The sequence below is a fragment of the Lemur catta genome, chromosome 19 (genome assembly GCF_020740605.2).
Source record: "Lemur catta isolate mLemCat1 chromosome 19, mLemCat1.pri, whole genome shotgun sequence".
In the NCBI taxonomy this organism is placed as follows: Eukaryota; Metazoa; Chordata; class Mammalia; order Primates; family Lemuridae; genus Lemur; species Lemur catta.
The window spans coordinates 36,476,775-36,502,878 of record NC_059146.1 but is presented as its reverse complement, the minus strand read 5'-3'; the positions used below and the strand labels follow the sequence as shown (position 1 = coordinate 36,502,878).

The window sequence follows — 26,104 nt, the reverse complement described above, 5'->3', positions numbered from 1 at the left end:
ACAAAAGAAGTACAGGATCTGTATGCTATAAACTGCAAAATGTGGAGGAAAGAAATAAGAGAAGAGTTCAGTACTTAGGAATAACTCTAACAAAAGAAGTGCAGGATCTGTATGCTATAAACTGCAAAATGTGGAGGAAAGAAATAAGAGAAGAGTTAAGTAAAAAGAGGGGCATAAAATACCCATGGATTCAGAGTCTCAAAATTGCTAGGAAGCCAGCACTCCCATTTCTATTTGCAGATTCACTGCACCACAGATGAAAATCCTAGCAGATTTCTATCATCAAGCTAACTCTAAACTATATAAAGGCAAAAGAACTACAAGAGCCAAGACACTTCTGAAACAGAACAAAGTTAGACGACACAAATTACCTGATTACAAGGCTTGCTATTAAGCTACAGTATTCAACATAGTGTGGTTTTGGGAAAAGTCTAGACACACAGACCAATGGAATTAATAGAGATTCCCTAAACAAACTCAAAGAAATACATTCAACTGACTTGATAAAGGTGAAAAAAACAATTCAAGGAGAAAGAACAACCAAGTCTTCAATAAGTGGCACTACATTAATCTGATCTCCCTATACAGGAAAGTGAACCTTGATACACATTTCACACCTTTTACAAAAATGGACTCAGACCACAGACCTAAGTGTACAATACAAAATTATAAAATCATGCAATATATTATAGGGGAAAATAGACATGACTTTAAGTTTGTTGGTGACTTTTTTAGCTAAAACACCAAAAGCATGAGCCATAAAAAATACATTGAAAAAGTAGATGTTATCAAATTTTAAAATGTTCACACTAGAATAGATACTGTCACGAAAACAAAAAGCTAAGACAAACTGGGAAAATATGAGAAAGTCACATGTGTTATAAAGGTTTTTGTCCAAAATATATTTTTAAAAGTCCTTAAAACTCAACAATATATAACAAGCAATCCACCTTAAAATCAGCAAATTTGCGAGCATATATACCTCAAAATAAAATAGATAAATGGGAAAAAACACATGAAAACACTTTCAGTATTATTTATTAATAAGGAAATGCAAATTATAGCCACAGTGGGATACCATTATACCCTATATTACAGTAAAAACCCTGTAAATATTGAATGCTTGGAGGATGTAGAGCAACAAAGATTTTCATTCATTGCTGGTGGGAATGCAAAGTGATATGGCCACTTACAAGGCAATTTGGCAGCATTTTACAAAGTAAAACATATTTCTATCTTAAGGTTCAACCATTACACTCCTACGTATTTACCAAAACATAAAGAAAAAAATTCACATAAAACGCCGTAGGCAACCATTTCAGCAGATTTATCCGTAATTACTAATACCTGAAATCAACCAATAAAGATTTCATTCAACACGGGGATAGATAAACAAACAGTTCTATCGATAACATGGAATACTACCCGCAATAAAAAGGAACAAACTGTAGGTTAATATTAGATCAAGTAGACTTCAGAGCAAAACACAATTACTCTAGATAAACAGGGACATTACATAAAAATGAAAAGGACCACAAATAAGGAAAACATAACATTATGTTTTTAAATGGATACACCAAACATGGACTTTAAATACAAGAAGCAGAAACTGATAGAACTGAAAAGAGAAATAGATAAAAACACAATTTTAGCTGAGGACTTCACCACCCCACTCTAGTAATCTCCTAGACAGCAGATCAACACAGGAGTAGAAGTGAATAATGCAATCAACCCACACTACTTGATAGTTATAGAACAGTCCACTCAATACCAGCAGAATAAACCTTTTTTTCAATAATTGATGATGAATTTACCAAAATAGACCATAGTCATAAAATACACACTAATATATTTAAAATAATGGAAAGCATACAAGTACAGTCACTAAAAATAGTGGAATGCACACAGCAATTAACGAGAAAGACAAGGGGAACTCTCTGAGCACTTGAGAATTAAGCAATCCTCATCCAAGCAAGCCATGGGCTGAAGAGGAAGGCTCAAAGGGAAACAGAATGCATGAAACTCAATGCAAATGAAAATATAACATATGAAATTATGTGAATGCCACTTAACTAGTGCTCAGTAGGATATTTGTAGCACTAAGTACTTTACATTATAAAAAAAGGAAAAGCTCAAATCCGTAGTCTTAGTTCCTATCTTCAGAAATGTAAAAAAGAAGAGCAACATAAACTGAAAATGAGGATGAAACAGTAAATGTAAGAATAGTTAACAATGACATGAAAAAACAGGAAAGAAATAAGGAAAATTAGTAAAACTGGAAGTTAGTTCTTCAAAAATTATAAACAAATCAAATCAACAAACTTCTAGCAAGAATGAGAAAGATTAAAAGAGAGAAAAAAGGGATCACTAATATCAGAGATAAACACTAAATATCACAGCAGACCCTTTTAATTGTGAATACTACTAAAAAATGTGATGCTCATCAACTCAACTAGGTATAACAAATGGGTTGTTTCCACATCTTTGCAATTGTGAATTGTGCTGCTATAAACATTTGAGTGCAGGTATCTTTTCTATAGAATGACTTTTGTTCTTCTGGGTAGATGCCCAATAATGGGATTGCTGGATCAAATGGCATCAATTCATGAATGGATTAGTAAATTGTGGTATATGTATACCATGGAGTATTACTCAGCTATAAGAAATAACGGTGATATGACATCTCTTCGGTTCTCCTGGAGAGAGTCGGAACCCATTAAGTGAAGTATCCCTAGAATGGAAAAACAAGCATCACATGTACTCACCAGAAAATTGGTTTCCCTGATCATCACCTAAATGCACATTGGGGAATGATACCAACTGGATATCAGACTGAGGTGGGGGGGAGGGGGGAGGGGATGGGTGTATGCCTACATGATGAGTGCGTTGCGCACTGTCTGGGGAATGGCCATATATGAAGGTGCTGACTCGGGGAGGTGGGGAGTGGGGGGAGGGGATGGAGGTATGACTACATGGTGAGTGCCAGACACACTGTCTGGGGAATGGATATGCTTGAGGCTCTGACTCAGGGGGATGGGCGGGACATGGACAATATATATAACCAGAGCTTTTGTATCCCCATAATAAGCTGAAATAAAATAAATAAAATAAATAAAAAACAAATGGAACAATTTCTGAAGAACCACAAATTACCCAAACTGAGCCAATATGAAATAGAGAGCCGCAGTAGCTCTGTAACTATAAAAGAAATAAATAGAATTTGTAATGAAACACTTCCCTCTCCCCCAAAATCTCTAGGCCTAGATGGTTTCACTGGAAATTTTTACCAAACACTCAAGGAATTAACATCAACATTACATGGACTCTTCTAGAAAATAGAAGAATAAGGTCACTTCCCAAATAGTTTTATGAAGCCAGTATCATTCTGACATCAAAACCAGATAAAGATAGTAAAAAACAAAAAAACAAAAAAACAAAAAAAAACAAATCAACAGACCAATATCGCTCATGAACTTGGAAATAAAATCTGCATCCCCAAATGTCAGCAAATTGAATACACCAAGTATATTAAAAGAATTACACACAAGACGAAGTGAGATTTATTTAAGATATCATGCTTGGCTGATTCAGCAATTCAAAACTCAAAACCAGCCACTGTTAGTGATCAATGCTAACATCACCAGTAACACGACAAATTAGATCGTACGTCATATGCTAGGATAAAGAGAAGACCACAGGATCACTTCTGTGACACTCTCTTAAAAAAACACGTCATCTAAATCTAATTGATAATGAAACATCACAAAAAACCAATGTGGGGACATTCTGCACTACTGGACTTTACTTTCAAAGGATTCCAAGTCATGAAGGTCAAGGAAAGACTGAGGAACTGTTCCAGACTGAAAGGGTTTTCAGAGACAGTACAACTAAATGCATCCATGCATCCAAATGGGATCTGTTTGCTATAAAGGACATTGCAGACAAGTAATAAAACTGGAAAAGAATCTGAGGATTACATGATAGAATGTATTCATGTTAACTTTCTGATCATGAAGGTTGTATTGTAGTTATGCAGAATGTCTTGACTTGTAAGAATACTCACTAAGATTATTGGGGTGATGGCATAACATCAGCAATTTGCTCTGAAATGATGCAGGAGAAAATGTTCTTTGTACTAAAACTTGCACTTTTCTCTAATTTTAAGACTGTTTCAACAAGTTAATTAAAAATATACAAATGAATGGATGAATGAACAGAAAAAGTGAAAAGACTTATTAGGTAAACTTTATTTCTCCAGGAAAAAATAGCCATATAAATCAGTGCTTAAAATTAAAATTATATAAGTTTAATGGCACTATAACAATTGTAATACCTCCAAACATTGACAATGACCACAGTACCAGCATACAAAATGATATCTGTCTAAAGCTACATTTTTTTTTTTGAGACAGTCTCACTCTGTTGCCCAGGCTAGAGTGCCATGGTGTCAGCCTAGCTCACAGCGACCTCAAACTCCTGAGCTCAAGTGATCCTCCTGCCTCTGTCTCCCAAGTAGCTGGGACTACCGGTGTGTGCCACCACACCCGTCTCAGTTTTTCTATTTTTAGTAGAGGTGGGGTCTCTCGCTCAGGCTGGCCTTCAACTCCTGAGCTTAAGCAATTCTACCACCGTGGCCTCCCAGAGTGCTAGGATTATAGGCGTGAGCCACCATGCCTGGCCTTAAAGCTAAATCTGTCAATCACTAGCTTTAGACAGGTATCATTGTATCTGTCTAGTATAGTGAAATATCTGTCTGCATAGTGATAAAAATTGTAAAATAAAAGTTGGCCATCACTGTTATCAAAAAATCCCGAAGCAACAAATGCTGGCCGGGATGTGGAGAGATAGGAACACTCATACAACACTGCTGGTGGGACTGCAAATTAGTGCAACCTCTGTGGAAAAGAATTTGGAGATACCTCAAAGAGCTAAAAATAGAAATACCCTTTGCTCCAGCAGTAGCACTATTAGGCATCTACCCAAAAGAACAAAAGACATTCTATAATAAAGACATCTGCACTCGAATGTTTATGGCAGCTAAATTCACTATTGGAAGGATGTGGAAACAACCCAAGTGCCTGTCAATTCATGAGCGGATTATTAAAATTTGGTATATGTATACAATAGAATATTACTCAATTATAAGAAACGATGGTGATCTAGCACCTCTTATATTTTCCTGGATACAACTTGAGCCCATCCTCTGAAGTGAGGCATCAGAAGCACGGACAAATAGGCACCACATGTACTCGCTATCAAATTGGCACTGAGTGATCAACACTATGGTGCTCACATGGTAGTAATATTCTTCAGGGATTGGGAGCTTGGGGGTGGGTAAACTCACAACTAATGGACATGGTAGGCATTGTACAGGGGAATAGGTATGCCTCAAATTATGGTTTGGGTGTGGCCAAGTCATAACATGTAACCAAAATGTTTGTACCCCCATAATATCCTGAATTAAATTTTAAAAATCGGCCATCAATTTACTCCAACCAAGTATTGGTGAAAATTTGGTTGTTTGGCTGTTTAAACACCTGACAGGCCAGGCATGGTGGCTCACGTCTGTAATCCTAGCACTCTGGGAGGCCGAGGCAGAAGAATTGCTTGAGCTCAGGAGTCTGAGACCAGCCTGAGCAAGAGTGAGACCCCATCCTACTAAAAATAGAAAAATAAAAAATTAACCAGACAACTGAAAATAGAAAAAATTGGCCAGGCATGGTGGTGAATGCCTATAGTCCCAGCTACTTGGGAGGCTGAGGCAGGAGGATGACTGAAGCCAAGGAGTTTGAGGTTGCTGTGAGCTAGGCTGATGCCACAGCACTCTAGCCCCAGCAACAGAGTGAGTCTGTGTCTCAATAAATAAATAAGTAAATAAATAAATAACAAAAAAAAAAAAAATAAGAATAAAAAATAAATACCTGATATTTCTATAGTCTAAGGAGGTAAAACTGCTTTTTATTTGCAAGATCCACTTAAAAGTCTTTCAGATCATAGAATTTTTCAAAAATGGTACATATTGTGATGATGCTGTCCAAAGTATATCTTGATTTATATCTGCCTCATCAGTGGATCCTAGAGGAGAAGCTTTTCTAGAGAAGAGCATCCAGATTCTAATTCAGCAAGACCTGAAAAGAAAAAGAAAAAGGAAAAGAATTCTATTCTTTAGCTAAAAGATTTCATAGGAACTAAGTGTAAGTCAGTAAAAAACAGTTGGAAACTTTATCATTATCAAAAAGAATGAGAAATATGTATGTACAATGACAATACAAAATTACTGTTAAATATAATTTGCCCGCAGTTGCACACTGAATTAGTAATTATCATTGTGGGTAAGTATCAGAGATTCTGGTTTTTTCTCATTCTTCATTCCCTATTCAACAACCATATGCTGAGGTACTATGACAAGCACTGGAATTACGAGGTGGGGTTGATACAGTCCATATATGATTGTCCTCAACAATAATATAACATGAAAAAACAGACAAACAGGCCACTTCCATGCAGAGTCATAGAGACCACAACAAGTATAAAACAGGGCACTACTGGAACACACAGGAGGCCCATCTGTCCAAGTTTTGTGTCAATATTGTAGACTTTGTGGTAGAGGTGATATGCAAGTTGATAGCTGAAGAGCAAGGAAAAACCATACCAGGTAAAGGGAGGAGGAAGCAGGGGCAATAAGGAGGAACACTGTGGAATTCTAAGTAGTCTAGTTTGTGAGATGCTAGAGCAAAGGGGCAGATAAGGTATGTGGCAAGAGATGAAGTTGAATAAATTGACAAGAACCAAGTTGATATGGGTGTTTTTCCCATGTTAAGGAATATGGAACTTTTCCTCAGGGAGAAAGTACACTAATGACAAAGTAAATGATTGATTTAAAATGTCACCAGTCAAGTGACTGCTTATGAACTGTCACTACTTGGCTAAATGTTACTACACGAGCCTGGGGTCTTTTGGCCTTAAGTCACTAACGTAACCCCAGGAAGTTGATGATGCCTTGGTTTTCAGAGAATTGTTTCATGTGCTGACTGACAGTATCATAGTGATGGCAGCAGTGAATAAAGTGTAGAGACAGAAAAAAAAAAAGATACATAAAGTTCATGAGATTTTTTAAAGCCATGTGGAATTAATGTGGCATAAGAATACTGTTCAGGATGAATGTTAATGTTTTCACATCTTTCATTACATGTGTGTAAGAGGAAGTGTAGTGTCTATTAACCAAACAATAGAAAAGATTGCCACTTTGTATTTATGGTCGATTTCAGAAATCAAGTCATTAATGCCAATTTAATTCATACATTTTCACAGCATACCTTCTTGTAGTTCCATACTTATATTTTGTTCCAACTTGTGTGTCATCTGAAATAAGTCAAATATTATTTACAATGTTTAAGTAAACCACAGACATTTTCATGGGAATCATATATCACTTACATAATGTGGCTTTAAATATGTGTGGAAACTAGACTTAACTTCACAATTGCTTAAATAGAAAAATAATCACATAAATAAAAAAACCCTACTTATTTTACATTTAGTTAATAGAGTATATGTGTAATGCTGCTTAGATTAATCTCATAAAAAGTAAAATTAATAATTGATATATTGAGTATACATCATTTCAGAAGGGTGACACTTTCTCTTATTAGTACAAGGGTTAGGCAATTCAAGTTATATTTTCACATGAATCTGTTATTTTGTAATTCTTAGCAAAACCCTACTGTTTATGAAAGTGTGAACAGTTTTTCATTTTAATGCATTTTTCCTTAAAATAAAATTTCTATATCTCTTGAGATGATCATATATAGTCTTTGTTTTTCCTTCTACGTGGTGAATCACATTTATTGATTTATGTATGTTGAACCATCCTTGCATCCCTGGGATGAAGCCCACTCAGTCATGCAGGATTATTTTCTTGAAGTGCTGGTGAATTTAGTTTTTTCTAGTATTTTCTGGAGGATTTTTGTATGTGTATTCGTAAGGGCTATTGGCTTGTAGTCTTCTTTTTTTGTTCTGTCCTTTCCTGGCTTTGGTATGAAGGTGATACTGGCTTTGTAGAATGAGTTGGGGAGGATTCCCTCCTTCTCAAAATTATGGAATAATTTATGGAGTAGAATTAATTGTTCTTGGTAGGTCTAGTGAAATTCAGCTGTGATTCCATCTGGTCCGGTGCTTTCTGTTGTTGTTGTGAGATTGTTTACTACTGCTTTAATCTAGTTGCTTGTTAATGGTCTGTTCAGGAGATCTGTTTCTTCCTGATTGAGTTTGAGAGGTTGCGTGTTTCCAGTAATTTGTCCATTTCCTCTATGTTTTCAAGTTTATGTGCATACAAATTTTCATAGTATTTCCAGATGACATTTTTGGCCTTAAATTTCTGTGGTATCCGTTGTAATACCTCCTTTTTCATTTCTGACTGAGCTTATTTGGGTCCACTCTCTTCTATTCCTGGTTAATCTAGAAAGAGAGCTATCAATTTTGCTTATCTTTTCAAAGAACCAATTTTTTGTTTCATTGATACTTCGTTGTTTCTTTACTTTCCATTTTATTTAGTTCTGCCCTGACAGTAGTTATTTCTTTTCTTCTGCTGCCTTTGCATTTGGTTTGCTTTTCATTTTCTGATTCCTTGAGGCTTGGTGTTAGATTGTTAATTTGTGATCTTTCTGTCATTTTGATGTAGGCATTTAAGACTATGACTTTTGCCCATAGGAATGCTTTTGCTGAATCTCATAGTTTTTGAGAGATGGGGTCCCCTTTGTCATTCAGTTTGAGGAATCTTTTGACTTGAGTCTTAATTTTATTATTCACCCAATGATCATTCAGTAGCAGGTTGTTTAATTACCATGACTTTGTGTAGAATTGAGTGTTTCTCTTGGAGTTGATTTCTAGTTTTATTCCACTGTGGTGACGGCATGATCTTGTATCTAGAAAACCCCAAAGACTCCACCACCAAGAGATGCCTGGAATTGATAATTAAATTCAGCAAAGTCACAGGTTACAAAATCAATGTATACAAATCAGGAGCATTCCTATACAGCAACAAGTCAAGCTGAGAGTCAAATCAGAGACTCAGTACCATTCGCAATAGCTACAAAGAAAATAAAATACCTACAAATGTACTTACTTAAACAAGGAGGTGAAAGATCTCTACAAGGAGAACTATGAAGCACTGAGGGAAGAAATTACAGATGACTTAAAATGGAAAAGCATAACACGTTCATAGGATCGGTAGAATCATTGTTAAAATGTCCATACATTTCACTTTGATTACAGATTCAATGCAATCCCCATCAAAATACCAATGTCATATTTCACAGATCTAGAAAAAATAATTCTACACTTTGGGACCAGAAAAGAGCCAAAGTAGTCAAAGCAATCTTAAGCAAAAAGAAGAAATCCAGAGGCATCATATTATCAGACTTCAAACTATAAGGCTATGGTAACCAAGACAGCAAGGTATAGGCACAAAAACAGAGACACAGACCAACGGAACAGAACAGAGGACTGAGATATAATACCATCCACATACAACCATCTGATCTTTGACAAAGCAGACAATAATATACACGGGCGAATAGAAACCGTATTCACAGACCATATAATTCTCCAAATAGATGGAGAAAAAGCATTTGACAAAATCCAGCACACTTTTATGATAAAATTCCTTAACAAAATAGGCATAGATGGGACATTCCTGAAAATTATTAAGGGTATATATGATAAACCCACAGCCAATATCATACCCAATGGGGAAACACTGAAGCATTCCCGCTTAGAACAGGAACCAGACGAAGTTGCCCACTGTCTCCACTTCTATTCACCAGAGTGCTGGGAGTCCTTGCCAGAGCTATCAGACAGGAGAGGGGAATGACAGGCGTCTGAATGGGGGCAGAAAACGTCAAACTCCGACTCTTTGCTGATGAGATACTATTATATCTAGAAAATCCCAAGGATTCAACCAAGAGACTCCTGGAATTGATAAACGAATTCAGTCTCAGTATGCAAAATTACTGCGCACAAATCAGCGGTATTCATAAATGCCAATAACAGTCAAGCTGAAAATCAAATCAAAGACCCAACACCTTTCACAACAGCACCCAAGAAAGTTAAATATTTAGAATATATTTAAGGAAGGAGATGAGAGACGTGTATCGGGAGAACTACGAAACAGTGAGAAAAGAAACTGTAGAGGATCTAAACACATGGAAATGCCTACCATGCTTCTGGATTGGCAGAATCAATATTGTTAAAATGTCCATTCTACCTAAAGTGATCTACAGAATTAATGCAATCCCTATCAAAATTCTGCCATCATTCTTTACAGATTTAGAAAAAAATAATTCTATGTTTCTTCTGGAACCAGAGAAGACCTCGTATAGCCAAAGCAATCTTAAGCAAAAAAAAAAAATAAACAAATAAATTGGGAGGCATCAGTCTGCCAGACTTCAAACTTTATTACAAGACTATACTAACAAAAACAGCATGGTACTGGCACAGGAACAGAGATAGAGACTTTTGGAATAGGATGGAGATCCCAGACATAAAACCATCCTCATATTGTCATCTAGTCTTCGACAAAGCAGACAAAATATACGTTGGGGAAAAGAATCTCTAGTCAATAGGTGGTGCTGGCAAAAGTGGATATCTACATACAGAAGACTGAAACTAGATCCCCACCTCTCACATAAATCAACTCATGACGGATAACAGACTTAAACCTGAGACACGAAAGCTTAAGAATCCTTGAAGAAAATATTGGGAAGACTCTTTTAGACACCAGCCTAGGTAAAGAATTTATGAAGAAGACCCCCAAACCAATCGTAGCAGCAACAAAAATAAACAAATGGGACCTGATCAGATTAAAATGCTTCTGCACAGCCAAGGAAACTATCATTAGAATGAACAGACATTCTACACAATGGGAGAAAATATTTGCTTTCTACACATCCAATAGAGGGCTGATAAGAAGAATCTATACAGAACTTAAGAAAATCAACAAGAAAAAATCAAACAACCCCATCAATAAATGAGGAAAGGACATGAACAGAAACTTTTCAAAGGAAGGGAGACTAATGGCCAGCAAACATATAAAAAACGTGCTGAACAACTCTAATCATTAGGGAAATGCAAATCAAAACCACAATGAGATATCACCTAACTCTAGTGAGAATGGCCCAAAATAACAAATGCTGGCGTGGATGTGGAGAGATTAGAACATTCATACACTGCTGGTGGGACTGCAAAGTAGTACAACCCCTGTTGAAAGTAATTTGGAGACACCTCAAAGAGCCAAAAATAGAAATACCATTTGACCCAGCAATCCCACTACTGAGCATCTATCCAAAGGAACAAAAGACATTCTACAATAAAGACATCTCCATTCAAATATTTATAGTAGCACAATTCACAATTGCCAAGAAGTGGAAACAACCCAAGTGCCAATCAACACATGAGTGGATTAATAAAATGTGGTATGTATATACCATGGGATACTACTCAATTACAAAAATCAATGGTGAACTGGCACCTCTTATACTATCCTGGATAGAGATTGAGCCCATCCTTCGAAATGAGGTATCACAAGGATGGAAAAACATGCACCACCTGTACTCGCCATCGAATTGGAACACTAAGGTGTTCACATGGAAGTAATACTCGTTGGGTGCCAATCAGGTGGGGGACTGGGGCTGGGGGGGAATCCACAACTAACGGAAGCAGAACACACCGTTATAGGGGAAGGACATGCTTGTAGCCCTCACTTGGGTGAGGCAAATGTATTACATGTAACCAAAATGTTTGTACCCCCATAATATCCTGAATTAAAAAATTCAAATATTTGCTTGATTTAAGTATTTAAAAAGTGCTGTGAAACTGCCCATCAATAGCCTAATTTTACAGTAATTAAGATAAAAATGCTGTAAGTAACATAGCAATTAAAGATATACTTTTATGTAGAAAATGACAAATATTTTAATTTAAAATCTAATCTAAATACTATAGGTTTATTTAATTCCTCAAACTTATTTATCTTGGATTGCTTTTAATAATAAACATCTATTTGTGGTTAAGTGCTTGGATGGCAATCATTGACTTGTGATTAAGGGTGGAAAATTCAAGATGGTACAAAAAACTTTAAAAGGGTTATGAACAATAGCCAAACTAAAATCAACTAGAAAGTAAGCCAAAGCACCTTGCAATATGCCTTTAGTTATTAGGAAATAAGATTCAGTCTCTAAAATCTAACTTAAGTGCTGCTTTTAAAGAAATTTCAAACCTGTCATTTTAGTTCCATATATTGAATAATGTTAATATACAGGTATCTCTTGAAAATGACAGCTGCAGGGACTTGAAGAAAATGGAAAATTTTCACTTTCCTCTCTTTATTAACACAGATAATTATGACCTTTATTTACCATGCATAGGTCGTTTTAACAACACAGTATTTCACCAAATGAGAAACAAGAATTATATCAGAAATCTGAAACCCAAAAGAAAGAAGACAATATAACTAACCTCAATCAAGTAGGTCTCCAAGTTGGCATCTGAAGTTCATGGGAATGAGGAAAAGAACATTGAGTTTTCTCTTGCAGAAAGCTCTCTGTGAAGACCTAAGCCATTATGAACAGTTCCAACAGAAGGTGCTTCTGTGCCTGTCTTCATAGCTCGAGTGGGAAAGCAAGTTCCAGTCCCCTGTGTCTCCTCAACAAGATTGCGACTGGACACTGCTAGTCGCTCAGGAGTTCTGCGAAAACTGCAAAAGACAAATGTTTAGTATTTCATTTTTTCCTAAATGATGGCATTTTTAAAAAAAATTACCATAAGAGTAAATGGAATTTCCCATTAAATAGTGTTTTAACTGTGAAAATGTATCACAGCATGCCTACTGTATGCAGTTATAGTTTTACAATTGTTCTACAGAAGTATGTGTGTGTGTATATATATGTAGTATGTGTGTGTTTATATATATACTTATACATATATATAAATAGGAGAATTTCTACAAAATAAGTAATTCAAGTAAAGCAAGGAGGGGAGAGAAATCTCTCTCAATGATGTATGGCTTAACAGGTAACACTTGCTGCCCCCTGGAATGGCCTTATTTATAAGATTCTTGAGGATTCCATTAGAAATACTTGTATTTAAAGGGTAAGGGATAATGAACATTATGAATGTGTTAGTTTGCTTGACTATAATAGCCATGTCTCCATGTACAAATATATCCAAACATCATGTTGTACTCTTTAAATATATATCATAAATGGATTATCCCTAAAAAAGGTAGAAATAATTGTATTTAGTAAACCAATGTAAAGAAGTTAATTTACTGAATGTCAAAATGTGCCTAGAGTAGTCATACTCCTTTATTTTTTCAGTTTAAGTTGTAATCTTCCAAAAAGTAGTTAAACTCGTAATATTTCTATGAGCAGAATGGTGACAAGCAATTGTATAACAATAATACCAAGTTATAAGGCTTGAAAAATACTTCAAGGAAAGACTATCAGGTAAGGTTAACTACACAAGAATATTAAGGGGGTAAAAACCATATATAACTAAACAAGAGGGAGAGTCATAAACTGCCCTGGACTACCATTTTTAAAGATAGTTCATTTATTAACATTGTTTTCCAAAATTCTGTTATCTAGTTAGCTTTCACTTCCCACTAATCTCATGAACCTACCTCACTAAAAAGCATGCATTCAAGGCAAATTAATGATCTTAATTTATTTTCTACTCCATATTTTGACTTACTTTTTTGCTTTCTTCAACAAATATTTCCTAGCTTTTCATTCTCCTTGATACAGGGGGTTATACTTTTCCACTTCTCCTTGAGAAAATTTCATGTTGGAGATTTCAGATTCCAGATTTTTAATTGTCACTTCTGTCTGACTCCTTATTGAAGCCACATGATCCTCTTTTATCTGTTCTATGTATTCTTCAGATGCCGCTTGTGACTAAAACACATAAAAAGGATACATTTTTAGAATCCTTTCACCTGAACAATTCCTGTATATTTGTTTCCTTTACTTTTGAATCAGAGAGCTATTTTATTTTGTCTGTTTATTTATATTTTTAGAGACAGTGTCTGTCTTTTATTTATTTATCTCTACTTTTAGAGATAGTGTCTCTGTCACTGCAGCTGGAGTGCAGTGGCCAGATCATAGTTCACTGCAGCCTCCGAATTCCTGGGCTCAAACCATCTTCCTGCCTCTGCCTCCTCAGTAGCTGGGAATACACATGTGCAGCACCATGCCTGGCTAATTTTACTACTTTTTGTATAGATGGTATCTTATTACGATGCCCAGGCTTATCTCCAATTTGTAGTCTCAAGTGATACTCCCAGGCTGACCACCCACAATGCTAAAAGGACACCCATTCTCCGAGAACAACTTTAAATATGTGACAAAAGAAGCTGAGGTTTAATATATTGAACATCAATTATCAACTAAATTGATAATTTAATCGGAATTATAAAAAAATGAATCATTACTAAATTAGTACTCATGAATTCTAATAATCCAAAGAATAATATAATCAAATTAAAATTTAAAAAGTTGAGCAATGTAACTTAAAAAGAAACTCGAGAGTACAGTATAATTTCTAAATCACAATTTTTTCTTTTCCTAATAGTATTGTTTTATGCTAACTGGCCTTAATAATCAAATGATTGTCTAAGGAGCTTCAATATTCTCAAAGATGAATTTATTTATAATGATGATAGAAACTAAAAGATTTAAAGGGAGAAACATATGCCACCTTCCTTCTAGAAATCTACAAAACCAATTGCTATAACGGAAGTAGAGGAAACACACACAATGAACACATCACAGTATCATCTGCAGTGAAATGAATGAAAGTGCGTTTCACACTTAACTAACCTGCAAAAATAGATTGACTTATTTTTTCTACAACATCCTGTGTTGCTCTTTCTTCAATGTCGTCCTTATACATTTTAGTTTCACCAAGATCTACCATCTGTTGCATACGGTTTTTGAGGTCCCAAAATTCTTTTTCCAACTTCATGTTCTCTTTCTCTAGCATCTCACATTGTTCTTGTGTTGCTTTCATAGAGAATAATTCCTCTTGATCAACTTGAGTCTTGGCATCCAGATAGCGACATCTTGAACATACATTTTCCAGAGATTCCATAATGTCATCAACCTGCATGAATAAAATAATGTAGTTTAATAATGAAGGAAGTAGGCTGAGAATAGGGTATCAGAAAACTAATAACACATTTTGAAATACATTGAGCTGCAATAAAATGCTATCTATACTGTAGTAGATTCTTCAAAGATGGACATTTGAATGATTCAGAAAATCAAGAGCAAAGTTTAAACCACTGGGATTCACAAAATACATACTTTACTCTTTCACACAACATTTACACTTGATCTTAGGACATTGTCTATGATTAATTCAATTCTTTCTTCCTTAAACTCTCTTAGTAGGAAGTCTTATACCCGTTCCTCCATCATTATTCCCAAAAAATTTCTAAAGAAATTTTAGGGACATTACACTGAAGTATTTTTATGAACTGCAAAGGTTTTACGCTAATTTAATTGCTTTCCAAGGAGCAATGATTCCTGGAGTTACAAAGCAATCATGTCTTGTTATAGAAGTTTAATGACAAGATCTATACTCTCTTTTTAATAAAAATGCCTTAATTCTACAGCACTGTCTTGTAATCCTTTGTTACTTTACACAGAATAAGGTAGCATACCAAACAAAAACAAATGAAAATACTTGCTGGGATTTCGGTGGTACTGAGTTGGAACAAATTACTTTCCTTTAGATGGAATGCTGATTTGATTTATAACAGGTGAGTGAAATAGTGCTTTTAAGGCACGTCTAAAATTTTTTTTGATATAACTCCCATGAAATTCCCTCTCCAGAGTATGGGTTGGCTTTAGTAACCAGTTTCTAGTGACTATAATGTGACAGAACTGCTGTGTGACTTATAAGGTTAGGTTAGAAAATGTAATTCTGCTTCCACCTGACTTTTCCCCTCTGGGTAAGCTTGTCCTTCGAATCCAGCCACAATATTGTGAGGAAGCACAATCCACATGGTGAATCCTTGTATAGACATTTCAGCTGACTGCCCCAGCTAGAGTGCCAGGCAAAAGAGTAAGCTTCAATGGCCAGACATATGAATGAACATGCCTTTAAATGAGTCTAGTCCCCAGCTTCAAGTCACCCCCGCTGTTGTGATATGAAGAAGAAATGAGCTGGCCCTACTCAGCCTTCGCTAAAACTGAAGATTGTGAACAAAGTAAATGTTTTGAGACACTGAATTTTGAGGTGGGTTATTATACAGCAATAGATAATTGATACAGATACTGATATTAAATATGGGGTGTTGTCACTAAAAAACAACAACAACAACTGTTAAAACATGTCAGATACCTTTACACCAGGAGGAAGGTGGAAGCTGAAAGGACCTAGACATGAATAAGAATGAAAACCAAAAGGCCTCCAAGGAGACAGTCAGTGGAAGCGTGATGGCCCTTGAAGAGACTGACAAGAAGGCTTACATGGACAGTGGAGAAAATGATACTAAAACCTGGAGGAAACTGCACTGCTGCTCCACAGAGGGTGAAAGTAAAATCAATGCAGGAGATAAGCTAAAGAAAATTAAATATCAAGGATCCAGGACTTTCTGGATTCAAATACCTGTTTCCCATTTGCAGCCTCTCCACATGTCGATTTACCAAACATAGATGATCCCTGACTTACGACGGTACAGATCACAATTTTGTGACTTTAAAATGGTGCAAAAATGTTATACATTGAGTACACCCATCTGGAATGGTGGTAGGTCCTGCACTTTAAGCCCGAGCCTGATGCCATATTAAAGGACACTTGTGGCTGGTTATTGAGCTGGAATTGATGTATTTTTGAAGTAGGAGGAATATAAAGAAAAAATGTAACCAGAGGGTAGCTTGTGCTGGTTTTAAAACATTTTTCCATTCATTCTTTCATATTCATGCCATAGACAGAGACATCATCGACAGAGCTGAGGGAGGCAACCAGAACTTGTATCCTCCACAGAGAAGAACCAAAACAATTAGATGACCACACCTTGAACAAAGCCTCTAAGAGAGAGCTCTGGAATTCAGCAGGGAAGTAATAGGAACCCATGGAACCATGGAAGCAAAAGAAAGGGAAGAAGCCACTCCAGCTGGGATCAGCTCAGAGCCAGGCCAGACTTCCTATTGTGGGGAAAAGGGAAGGGAATGAACCCCAGTGATCCACATTCCCCCGAGGACACCTGCAATCCAAGCCACAGGGGAGCCCTCAGCCCTCACAGGCCCTGAACTGAGCATAGGGAGCTCCTGAGAGGCAATTCATGCTGAGTCCCACGTACCCTCTGAGAGGGTGCAATACAATGCCATGTTAAGAGCCAAATCCTCACTGGGCTACATCCTGCCCTGGGGCTCAACAGCCGCCACATGTCCTCCCTGGCACCCCACTGACATCCCACTATGTTCCCGTAGAGGGTTAAAACATCGTGTACCTGCTGAACCCAGCAGTGCAGATGGGCTCCAAACTTTACATCACACACCACCCTAACCCCCTGAGAATTAGGGGTTCTGGCCCAGGAGGGAAGCTGCCCAAGGACAAAGGGTGCGTGTGCACCAGAGCTAGGGGGCCACTTGACTGAGGCCACTGACTATGAAAGCGACTCTGCCTCCTCCAGAGGCAGGGCCATGGTGCACTTGTGCACACCTTCAGGGGACCCGAGGACTGGCTAGTTCATATATACCATCAAGGAGCCTGAGAACCAGCCTACCTAACCTGCTGTGGCCAGCACCTGCATGTACCATATGAAAGCCTGAAAACAAGGGCAACTAAACTGCCTTTGCTGCTCCTCCAGCTGCACCCACAAACACCTTCCAGGGCCCTGAGGATCAGTTCATCCCTCCTAGGCTAGCACACATTCTGGGGCCTGAGGGCGGGCCTATGCCATATGCCACCACTGCCGTGGCACCCACAGCCTCGGGGCCTGAGGATTGGCCACCCATCATGCTGCTTCCAGGGCCCATGGACACTGTCAAGGAGCCCAGAGACAATCCTACTGTCCAGCACACAGTTGAGGAGCCTAAGGACAACCCTGCCAAGCTGGCCACTGCTGACAGCTCCTTACACATGACCTCAGCAAACCTATCGACAGGCCTGCCCACCACACTGCTGTAAGTGCCCACCTAAATGTACCACCTAAGGGCCCAGGGACTGGCCAAGCACTGCTATCATAAAATTGATGACACAATTGCCACCTAGGAGCCCACTACTGCCATCACTGGTTCTGCTGCACACCACAAGGTGGCCCAAAGTTCAGCAACCTGCCACCGCTAACACATACCTGTATCACTGGGGTGTGTGTCCTAAGAATAAGGTCTTAGTGCTACAGAGAACCAGGGACCAGGTCAGAGGCACATCTACTGTGAACTAAAAGATGATGGATTATCTGTTTGCCATGAGGAAAGCTGAAGCTCAGATCTAACCTCTTTCTTAAACAGCAAAAAAGCATAAATTATTCTATGAATTATAATGACTTAATAAAACATAATCCATTGAATAGCAGACTCAGTCAGTGGAGCCTGTGATCAAGATTTTATGGAAATGGGAGTCAAGAGGGAGTCCCTAGGCCAGAGACTAAAGTTTGAATAAAAGGTCAAAAAATAAACAAGGGACTCTGCCCTTGTAACCCTGACTTCCCATGTCATGGAGTCAGCAAGGCATCAGCTGGCCACATGCTCCTTCAAAAAGCAAAACATGAAGGTAAAGATTTTCCACTACATTCATTTCTAACTAAAAGAGAACTGGGAATATGCAACACGATTAAGAAAAGAACTCTTGTAAAATCTGATTTGGTGTTGGCATAAGGATAGACATAGAGCAATGATTTGAATTATTAATCCAAAAATAAACCCTCACATTTACAATCAATTGATTGTCAAAAAGGGTTACAAACCAATTAAATGGGGAAAGTACAACTCTTCAACAACTGATGCTGGGAAAACTGCATATCCACATGTCTTAGAATAAAGTTGGACTCCTTCCAAAGACCGTATCTAAAATTTATCTGCAAATATAAGAGCTAAAGGTAAGAGCTAAAAGTATAAAACCTTTAGAAGAAAACAGAAGCATAGTTCTGTGTGACTACATTTGGCAGTGACTTCTTAGCTATAACACCAAAAGAAAAAACAGATTAACTCAACTTCATCAAAATTGAAAACTTCTGTGCTTGAAGACATACCATCATTAAGAAAGTGGAAAGGCAAACCACCGAGAGGGAGGATACAGGATATATAAAGATCTCTTACAATTCATAAATAAAACAGAAAACCCAGTTTAAAAGTAGGCAAAGGATGTGAATAGACATTTCCCCAGAGAAGATACATGGCTGGCTAATAAGCACATCAAAAAATGCTCAGCATCATTCCTCATTAGGGAAATACTAATCAAAACCACATGAGGTATTATTTCACATCACTGGGATGGAATCTTTTTTTCACTTGATGGAAAATTAGGGTTGGCAAGGATGTAGGGAAGTTAGAGCCCTCGTATAATGTTTACGGGATTGTAAAATGGCACAGCCACTTTGGAAAATATACTGGCAGCTCCGTAAAAGGTTACAAATAGAGTTTTCATATGACCCAGCAATTTGACTCCTAAGTACATACCTAAGTGAAATGGAAAGATATGCATACATAAAAACTGTATATGAAAGTTCACAGCAGCATTATTAATAATAGCCAAAAAATGGAAATGACCCAAAGGTCCATCAACCAATGAATGGATCAATAAAATGTTTGGAATATCCATGGAATGAAGTATTACTCAGCAAAAAGACATTAGGCACTGATACATTTTTGCAGGATGGCTGACTAGAAAGCATTTACAGCACAACTTATCCTCATAGAAGAACCAAAATCATGTGCAGACAATCACACTTTGAATATATTACACAAGAGGGAACACAGGAGTTCAACAGAAAAGTGAAAGGAAATTAAAAATTCTGGGAAGCACAGGGAACATAAGCAGCCCATAGGGCCGGAGCCAGCTGAAAACTGGGAGTGAATCCAGGATGCAGGAGAAGGTGACCGAGTTTCTTCCTGTGGTCCACGTTCCCAGTGGGGAATCACATAATCCAGGCCATAGGAGAGCACCTTAAACCTCCCAAGCCCAAGTGTAACTTAGGAAGCAGCCAGAAGAGTGTGAGAGGAAATAAAAACAATGTAATATTTAGGGCTGCGTTGTTCTGCATAGGCTAGACCAGTGCTGAAGTGTAAGGTCAGGGAGAAAGCTTCATGAAGAAGAGGAAATTGTGTGCCAGGTCTGAATAAATGAGGCCAGATGAACAGAAACTGAAAAGGCAAAAGGACAGTGTGAGTGTGGCAAAGAGATGTTGAAATCATCCCAATTAACTGTGAGAATAAACTCCAGTGGCATGGAAATAACAACATGCATCCACACAGTAACTTGGAAATTAATGTTCATAGCCACATTATTCATAATAGCCAAAGAGTGGAAGCAACCTAAAGGTCCACCAACTAATGAATAGGTAAGTGGTATAGCCATACAGTAGAATATTAATCAACAATAAAGAGAAATGAAGTGTTGACATGTGCTACAGCGCAGATGATCCCTGAAACATCATGCTAAGTGAAGGAAGCCCATCCTAAAGTAATATATCCTATGACTATTTTAATGAAATGTTCAGGACAGGCAAATCTATGCAGGCAAAAAGTACACAATGGTTTCCCAGAAAGGGGAAGGTGCAGAGATACGGGGAAGCAGTTCATCTCTAAAACCTGGACTCAACTGTCAAAATAACCCACATAATGGAATCTTAACTTAAAATCCTCATTTCAGATAGGAACATTTCCATTTATCTACTTCGTCATAGTCTTAAAATGTAGCAACATAAGATATTAAAATGGTATTTTCAGCACTATAAGTCTCCATTATTAATATTAGTTTATATCTACTGAAAAATTGTAAATTAACCCAGAAAAATCTCATAGGTGACACAATGTCTTTATTCAAAGTAAAGCATTTCTCATCTCTAACTTTTATTAGCTGGAAACTAGGTACATTTCCAGGCTGGTATTGCAAATACATTCATCATCTTGATATTTTTATACTTAAGTAGATTCAAGGTTTGGCCATAACCAAATACCTTACTTTAAATTTTCTTTCTAGAAGTTTGAGAAGTATGTATCTTTCTTGATACTTAACTTCTTCTGCTTTCCCTTTTCCATGTTGATATAGTCTTTCCTTTAATTGATTAAATTCATTTCTTAAGGGGTTTAATCTTTCTTCTACCAGGAGACTTTGGTTTCCCCTCTCAGCTTCAAGGTTTTTCGCATTATCAGAAAATTGGTCTTGCATATTATTTACTGCCTTGTCCTTATCCTTAGCTTTGTTTTCAGCACCTTCCAGTTGCTGGCCAAGCAACATATTTTCACTTTCTGGTGGAGATAATCTCTCCTCTAGAGATTCCTGCTTTGCAATGGATTTTTTCACTTGACCTTTGTTCATTTCCAGAGCTTTGTTTCATTTCTGTTGTTCCACACTCTGTTTGCCCTGGGTCTCCTGGTACACATTCTAAAACCAAAGCCTCTTCTGCAAGGACATCTCTTGTGTAATAAGAGTTCATTTTCTAGTCTATAGATTTTATTTTCAGCCTCAGAAAGGTTTTGAGAAAGGATCCCCTTGTTTTCCTTTAGATTAGATACACAAAAGTTCATTTGTCCTTTAAATAAATTGGTTCATTTCTTGATCTCTCCAGAGAAAATTCTTCATCTCTTTTGGATGCCTCAGTTTGATCAAGGTCGTCCACAGTAGTAGTCAGTGGAGAATGGTAGGATTCCACTTCTCTTTGCAGTCTTTCCTTCTTTTGTTTTTCGTTCTCCAGTTGAGCGTTTAGTATTGCATTTTCAGATATCAGAATGGCAAGCTGTGCAACATACTGAGGTATTGTGTTTGCTATTCTTTCCCCAGTCCACTGTACGGTCATTTCAAGGTTCTCATTCTTGTACAATTCTTGTACAATTTTAATGGCCTTGAAATATTTCTCTTCCTTTTCCTGGTTCTACATTTGTATTCTGTCTCTTTGCATTCTTAGCATGGCAGTATGTTCCCGCAACCTGCAATTCTGATGCAACAGATCCTATTCTTTTTCATAACTCTGAGACATCTAACTTTTTAGTTAGTACTGAAAACAATGACATATCATGATTTCCTCTGAAATTAAAGGAGAATCTGTCCATTTATACAACAAAAGGGTTGCAATAAGTGGATATCCAACTAGAAAAAGAAGTTGGATCAAAACCTCACACCTTATACAGCATAAATGCCCAAAAGTTCAAAAAGTTATTTCAAGACAGGGAATCCGTGAAAGTGAAACCCCTGGAGAATTTTTAAGAATCTCAAAATTGCAACAGTCTTTTTCTGAATTACAACAGACTCGGGCACAAAATGAAAGATTTATAAATCTGACTACAGTCAAAAACTGTATTTAGACTTACCCCACAGTGAGAGCCTTAGCTCTGCATATATTCAGACAGATAAAATTTCCTTGCAGATAGTCTACTTTTCTAATATTTCATATTCAGTTATAAGAATTACACTGATTGATGAATAATATATATCTAGGCACTGAACTACACCATTTCTACATACATCAATGTACTCATTTAGTTATCACAATTCTAAAAAGGAGAGGTTAAAAATGTAAGCAAGCTGTGGGATTCCCCCCAGGTCTTCTGACTCCACTTCTAGCAAGTTACAGTTACTTGTTTCATATAAACAGATAAGCAGAAAGGAAGCCTTTTATTTCAAAACACTAATGGTAAATAAGATAAAATTTACAGACCTCTTCTTAGAAAATCAGGAATTGCCGTTGCAATAGCCCTTGTTTCCTCTTTATGTTTGAAACAGTAATCAGTGTGAAAATACACTCAACTATTTTATTAGGAACAAAATACTTATCAAGAAATTCTCTCTAAGTATATATTATGGCATATTATTGTTTGCAAAGCCTCTTTGTACTGAAATAGGATACTGCTTGGTACAAATTGTTACTCTTCTCAAAAGTGAGGAGAATGACATCCTAAATATGGGGTCTGAACTGGCTGTCCTTTTCTTCTTACCTGTTGGCGGAAGTGATAAACTAACCTTTCCATTAACACATCAAGGGGATAGAATCACTTCCCAAAATTAGAACATATATTGTTAGTAGCAAAGACTGAGATTATGAAAAGATCATCGATTCCTATGAACCACATTAAAAGCCTCTCCTTTGGACAAGGTCTTGTGACATTCAATGACTTGACTTTTGTAGAGAAATGGAGTTGAATTGAAAACAGTATTTTTTATCCAATGGGACAAAAATGCCACAAACACACATATATACACACACACACACACACACAGACACACGCACACAGCTAAAAATCCTCTATACTTTCTAAGATATAGTCGCATTTTTAAATATTAATATATATACAAATATTAATGCATACACACACATATTAGAAAATGATTAAATAAAATACCTCTGAATTCCTTTTCTTTAAAACCATTTCTGTCTCCTTTTGTTTTCAATGGTGATGGGCCAGAATCCCTTCTTGCAATAGTCCAGCATTCTGTTTTTGGTGAAGCTGCCTCTGAGTCTCATTGTACTTTTGTGCAAGTTAGAGAGATACATTAAGTTTTTGGTGTAATAGAATCAGCTGAACAAAACAGTCTAAAACCTTAAGAACAAAACCTTTAATAAAACTGTTAAAAGGAAATAGCCTATTGAAACACAAGGACCTTTGCCTCTCAAGAATTACTCAAATTTTAATTGAACTAATGGCAGCTAAATTCATCAAAGAGCAATAGTTTTAAATAAAGGTAGATATACTATTATAAAAAATCTTTCTAAAACATTAAACTAGTTTAATTATAGTTTGAAAGCTGTTTAGACTGTATTGAATACTAATATAATAACACCTAAATTAACACTGTAGTTAGTAAACTCAACTTACCCTCCATTCCTTCATGCACAAAACATATACTGAGCATCTATTAGATACCAACATTTATAATAAATAATTTTAGGTGAAAACATCATAGATCATTCTAAGATAACTTTTGTTTTAAACCTAAATAATATATATTTAATCAAATGGATATTGTAAGTAATATTGGTGACATAACATTAAAAATATAAATTTTTTACCAAAGATTAATTTACCTGAAACAATGTCTTAATATACTCATTTCTGTGTTTAGTGTTTTCAGAGCCTGCTCAGATTGTTCTTTCACTTCAGCTTCTTTCCTATATTTCTCTTCTTTTCTTCTTAATTTTTCCCTAGTGTTTTTAAGTAACATGTCAGCATTTCTTCTCTTCTCTTCTTCTTCTTTTAAGGTCAATCTGCAGGTAAATACGCTTATCTTTTAAAATTTGTTTTGTTAGAAAATACAAGGTTCATTTTATGATCTGCCTCTTCATATGTTGGTCAAATTATCCTAATAAAATTTCTATGTTCTTGAATATTTTTCTTCTAATTCTCATGTTTTTAGTTTCTCACTTCAATCTCTTCCAAGGGACTTGAAAGGTATTGATGAAAGAACCATCTGCTAATTGTTAAGTTTCTGTTACTGGTAACTCTGGCAAATATTATGGAAAGGAATATTGGAAATGATTCAGTAAAGTTACAAGGTAAAAATTACCCTTTTTCACGCAATCATAATTACTTCTCAATTAGGGCAGATCATTTAGATTTAACTAATTAGAAAAAATGTTACTGTTTATAAACAAGTTTATACATTCAATAGAAATAAACTTTCATGTTCATGAAATCTTGTAGGTATCCCTAACAATAATTTACAGTGTAAGATAGCACCTTCAGATGTCTTTCATGCAACATGTATGTACAGATTACTATAATCCAAGACTACCCTAAGGAGTCTAATACCTGTCATCCCACACCTTTTACATTATGTTTTCTGAGGGGTAACACATTGTTCATTGTTATATATTTTCTAAATAATTTTAAAGTCCCTTTGGAACAGGAGAGGATCTAATATTTAATTAAACAACACAGGATAATATGTATTTTCAACATAGAATTTTGACTTAATTTTATCTGTGTATGAGAGATGTTGAAGAAACTAGTCAGTAATCACTTTCCATGTTACTTTTTTGTCCATACATATTCAGAATAAAACTGTGTAAAATTTTTAAAAATTATTCTGGGTTGAGAAAAATGGCCATTTCACATTCTGTTGAATTGTAAATCAATGCAAACTTTCTTGAGGAAAAAAATAAAATTGATCAAAGATCTTTTATAAAATGTTCTTATTTTTTAACCAAAAAATTCTATATTGATGAATTTATTCAAAGTAAATAATTAGAAATGTGGGAAAGATTTATATCAAAGCTGTACTTTGTAGCATTCATTACAATAAAATAATTTTTTAAAACCCAAAATGTAATTTCTTGAATAATGATATTTCCATATGGTGAACTTCCATATAGCCATCAAAAGTTGGATTTCAAAGAATATGCATTTAATTATTAGATGTATTGACAATTAAGAACTTATTGCATTGTTTTGAAGAATTTCACATTCTACGACACCAAAATTTTGCCCCTGTTCAGCCCCAAAAAGTAAGTCAGAGAGTACACAAATTCTCCCACATATCTTTGGTATACAGTAAACAGTACAAACATTTCTTTAAAACTAGGATGTCATACCACAAACTACAGAGTTCATGTTCCCATACAACTTTCTGATGCTCTGTGATTTTATTTCTTTTGTTTCACAGAGCTCCTCTTGTAGTACTCTAACCATGTTTTCCATCCTTTTAATTTTCTCTGTAAGTCTTTCACAGTGATTGTTTTTAAGTTCTATTACTCTAGCACATGAAAGAACCACATCTTGCATTTTCAAGAAGCTAGCAGAATCTGTATTAGTGAGAAAACAAGATAGACATAAAATATGAGTACTTTTTGCATATAAAGGACTGTATGTTTAACATTCACCCATTCATACACTGAACAAATATATATTGAGTGCCTACAAAGTGGAAGACATTATACTCAGCT

At 36.2% G+C, this 26,104-nt stretch overlaps 1 long non-coding RNA gene across 2 annotated transcripts; it reads right to left on the bottom strand.

Moving 5' to 3' along the window:
- Positions 1-3,785: 3,785 nt before the first annotated feature.
- Positions 3,786-24,329, bottom strand: LOC123624246. 2 transcript variants are annotated; one of them, XR_006730087.1, is made up of 8 exons: positions 24,248-24,329; positions 23,565-23,690; positions 14,877-15,159; positions 13,750-13,952; positions 12,514-12,751; positions 7,317-7,362; positions 5,922-6,128; positions 3,786-3,923 (listed from the first exon to the last, which is right to left on the bottom strand). It is a non-coding gene; the product is annotated as an uncharacterized LOC123624246 (long non-coding RNA). The 2 variants fall into 2 exon arrangements; XR_006730088.1 differs by lacking the exons at positions 12,514-12,751; positions 13,750-13,952; positions 14,877-15,159; positions 23,565-23,690; positions 24,248-24,329 and adding an exon at positions 9,744-9,777.
- Between the last annotated feature and the right edge of the window lie 1,775 nt (positions 24,330-26,104).